The sequence below is a fragment of the Nicotiana attenuata genome, unplaced genomic scaffold, assembly GCF_001879085.1.
Source record: "Nicotiana attenuata strain UT unplaced genomic scaffold, NIATTr2, whole genome shotgun sequence".
Taxonomy (NCBI): Eukaryota; Viridiplantae; Streptophyta; class Magnoliopsida; order Solanales; family Solanaceae; genus Nicotiana; species Nicotiana attenuata.
Window position 1 is genome coordinate 134,258 of NW_017673126.1, and position 5,158 is coordinate 139,415.

A 5,158-nucleotide genomic window follows, 5' to 3' on the forward strand; every position below is an offset into this window, starting at 1 on the left:
ATATATACGGCGAGATATTGACAACACTATGGGTTCCAACACAAAGAATCACAGCAGTAAGGGAATCTAACCCGTTAAAACACTTGAATTGGATAACAACAAATATACACAGCAAACAGAAGGGGCACGACATCACCCTTCGTGCTTTTACACTCACAGAATATCGACAGGGATCTCTCGGGATCCCGTCCCATAGTCCCAAACGTAAGTACTTGGGGGATCTCTCAGTATCCTCAGTATATGAGCTAAGGATCTCTTGGTATCCTCAATGTATGTGCTGGGGATCTCTTGGAATCCCGAGGATCTCTTAGTATCCTCAATATATGTGATGGGGATCTCTTGGTATCCCGAGGATCTCTTGGTATCCTCAATATATGTGCTGGGGATCTCTTGGTATCCCGAGGATCTCTTGGTATCCTCAATAGGGGATCTCTTGGTATCCCGAGCCACCAATATGAACAAATACATCCCGGCAAGGGAATCAGCAATATGAACAAATAACACCCCGGCAAGGGAATCAACAATATAAGCAATACATCCCGACAAGGGAATCAACAATATAAACAATACATCACGGCAAGGGAATCAACAATATAAACAATACATCCCGGCAAGAGAATTAACAACAATCCAACAATCCAATCACAAGGAAGTTCCACCACCAAGAGTATGATTACATAGCAACAAGAGAATCACGGAGAAACTAAGAAAAACACAATAACCTTATCAAAACAACAAAAGAACAGCTAATTCAATAGGTAATTAGGGCCAAGTAACAGGTAAGAGTTAGAGGAAAGCTAACAACGTCGTATAGAGCATATAGAGGTAAATTATGCAATTAGATAACTCAATCATAACAGAATACTTCCCATATGATGAACATAAGGACCTAAGAACCCTAAAGGAAATTTTCCCACAAATAAGCGCGAGCACACACTCATCACATCGCGTGCACGGACTACCATTAGCATGGAAGACTCAAATCCAAAGGGGAAGTCCCCCACACAAGGTTAGGCAAGATACTTACCTCAAAGATGACACACCGATACTCTAAAATGCACTTCTTGGGTGAAAGACCTCCGGACGGCTCAAATCTAACCAAATTAACTTCAAAGCACAACAAAACACATAAGAAACTATTCCGGATCATAAAGTCTCAATCTTTAATAAAATCCAAAAATCGGTCCAAAAGCCGACCCCGGGCCCGTACCTCGGAACCCAACAAATTTTTACAAAAATCGAATGCCCATTCCGATACGAGTTCAACCATAAAAAATTTATCAAATTCCGACACCATTTGGTCCCTCAAATCACAATTTTTCATTTTAGAAATTTTCTTCAAAAACCAACTCTTTCCCCAACCCAAAACACTATTTAAAATGATAAAAATAAAGACAAATTCATGGAATATATTTAATTCTAGTTGAAGAACACTTACCCAATCGAATTTTGTGAAAAAACCCACCAAAAAACACCAAGAACCGAGCTCTAGAAGCCAAAATATGATGAAAATGGTGTAACCCTCGATTTTGGAATATATTCTGTCTGCCCAGGTGTTTGTTCATCGCGATCGCAGGAGAAGTGATGCGATCGTGTAAATAGCTACTGGCCCAAAATGTTCTATACGATCGCGTATGGACTAATGTGATCACATAGAAGGAAAATATTCACTGACCAAAAAATGTTCTATGCGATCGCGTAAGGAAGGATGAGATCGCGAAGAGTAAAATTGGTGGACACTATGCGATCGCGGACAAACCAATGCAATCGCATAGAAGGAAAATGCTGCTGTCCAAATTTGTGTTTTGTTATCGCGAACAAATCAATGCAATCGCATAGAAGGAAAATGCTGCTGTCCAAATTTGTGTTATGCTATCGCGGACAAATCAATGCAATCGCATAGAAGGAAAATGTTGCTGTCCAAATTTGTGCTATGCTATCGCGAACATATCAATGCAATCGCATAGAAGGAAAAAGTTGATGTTCAAATTTGTTCTGTGCGATCGCGAACGAATCAATACGATCGCATCGAAGGAAAATATGGCAGGTTGACATTGTACTATGCGATCGCGGCTACGCCTATGCGATCGTATAGAAGGAAATACCAGATAGCAGAACATCAGTTCAAACATAGGGAAAAATGACCCGTAGCCCATCCGAAACACACCCGAGGCTCCCGGGACCCCGTCTAATCACACAAACAAGTCATATAACCTAACACGGACTCGCTCGAGGTTTCAAGTCACATAAAACAACACCAAAACAATGAATCAAACTTATGAATTTCCAAATCTTCAAATATCAAATCTCATGCCGAAACCTATCAATTCAACTTGGAATAACGCCAAATTTTGCAGACAAGTCCAAAATGACATACCAGAGCTGCTCCAACTCTCGGAATCGACCCTGATATCACAAAAGTCAACTATAGGTCAAACTTCTCCATTTTCCAAACTTCATTTTTTTTCTAACTTTAGCCGAAACGCCTCAAATTACCCTATGGACCTCCAAATCTGAATTCGGTCGCGCACCTAAGTCCAAAATCACCATACTAAGCTGTTGGAATCATCAAAAATTCATTCCGGGGCCGTTTATTCGAAAGTCCAATTCTGGTCAAATTCTCACCGCTTAAACTCCCAAAACTAGATTCCTACTTCCAATTCGACTCTATGTCACCCGTTAACTCAATGCAACCATGCACGCAAGTCGATACTCGTATTATGAAGATGTTCCAAACCTTACTCCGCTGGACGAAGCTTAAATTCTCAAAACGACCGGCCCGGTCGTTACATCCTCCACCTCTTAAAACCAACGTTCGTCCTCGAACGTGCCAAGATTCGCCTCGAAGTTCTCAATTCATTGAATGCACACTTCCAGCATACACCTGCGAGTGATCCCACATCACTCCAATCCACATAAATCTGACGACACCATCTCAACTGAAATTTAGCCTTTCTAGCAATACTAATAAACCTTAGAGCCAAAATCCCAATCTCCCATTCATTTCCAAGAGACCCGATTCTAAATCCATATCCGGTATCAGTTTCAACTAGCTGCAACCACTTATGCCTACACCCACAGAGTACAACCACACAGCATACACACCGCACATAGGCCTATAATAACATTCCTGATCACAATACTTGCCCGAAATCAAATCCTGCATCGGCCATAAGCCTCATATACGATAGGAACCCGTTTCAAACCTCCACAACACTGACAATGATACAATAACCATGAAAACCACATAGCTAACACCCGAATCGCCAAATCAAAACTAATACCAACGGGCACACACCCCACAAGCTAAAACTCAAGAAGCACAGAACGAAAATGACTGAATATGGAAAGGGAAACACATAAAGGAACTATCAAACAAGTCCGTCAAGCATAAATTTTTCTGTCAAAACTAATTTACAAAAAAATCTACAAGAAAAGATTAAAGCATATAAAAGAATCACAAGGATCTCATACTGATATAACTCCCACCGCGGTACACAGCCCAGTCTCAACACATCAAATCATATGAAATAACGAGGGCCCTGCCCTCAACTCTGAATCTCAAGTAGAGTACACATCAAATCAGTTGGAAACTCACACTAGATCAATTCCGTCAACAAAACTACAACATGTACTGGCTCCCACACCGACGGAGCATAAAATCATGGCTCGTAGCCAAAAATACTCATAAATCACATCAAGCATACCGAAAAGGACTACAGGAATTTACCACTAGTCTCATAACTCTCAAAAAGGACTAGAATTAGACGATAGGCACGGCTATCACTCATAGAACCTCCCGACAGGGTAATCACATAACAGAGTGCAAATCATGAAACGCACCCATAAGTGGAGCAACAAATAGGGGAACTCACCCCGACAAGCAGAACTGAAATGAAATGCGGATGGTGCTCCTCTACAACAATCGAAAGCATACTTTGAATGACATCATCTGGCGCAACGTCCTTAAGCCTACTATATCAAACACATCAATGAGTCGGGCCTCTCCCTCTTGGGCGCCCTCTACTCACCTGAATACCTTATTGTGACACATCTGTCCAAAATCTGGGGAAATCTCCCACCATGTGGCTAGTATCTCCCCACTTAAGCAACCTCTTTACTGACGTGGCTGTGGGAACTGTGTGGTATGGGTACCCTAAGACCCATGAACACCTAAATCACTGCGAAGCCTGAAACGCAAACTGAACTGGCTGACCCATGAACCTCCACCATGTCGTACCCTGCCTCCAGAATAAGGGCCAACAGATCTCTCCGGTCTACGAGGCCTCCTCGCCTCCCTGTCCCATATGCCCTCTAACTGGCGAGCAATCCCTACCACCTGCTGAAATGAAACAACTGACTCCAATTCCCAAACCATACTGAACCGAAGTGACTGAGGTACAAACTCTCTTGAAACATCTCTAAAAATTGAACACATGTAAGTGAAACTACATCGGCCGATTACTCAACTCATATGTCCACCACCACTGATAAGCCGCTTCGTCAAGCCGGAACGTAGTAAAAGCAACCCCACTCGTCTCTGCAATACACATAGTGCTGATAATGCAATGACACTCCTCTATGAAACCCATTGTGCCCTCTTAAGCCAAACCGCTGAATGTAGGAGGGTCACATTTTTCTTGAACCTTGCAAATCTAAGTTGTTCTCCCTCGGATACTGCTGCCCTAACCGTGAGCTGAACTGGAACCACAAATTGTGCCTCCATGACACCTGGGACCTGACTAATGGAAACTCGCTGCTCTGGGTGTGGTCTAGCAGCGGCACGTGCTCCTCGTCGGCCTCTGCCTCTGCCTCCAGCGACACCTGCTCTGGGAGCAGCGCCGTCGATAACTGCAGCTCGTGTCCTCACAGTCGGTGAGAGAATGGAATGATAAAAGTTCAAACTCTGGGTCAATAGGCTCGCACGATAGGAATGAAAGAAGTGAGGTTGTCCTAATAGTTCCGTAGCCTCTCAAAGATAAGTACAGACGTCTCCGTACCGATCCCCAAGACTATACTAAACTCGCTTATGACACGTAGCACCTATGAACTTAGAGCTCTGATACCAACCTGTCACGACCCAATTTTCCCCTCCGTTGGGTTTCGTGATGGCACCTAACCTAGTCTTAAGGACTAGGTAAGCCTAATAATTGCGGAA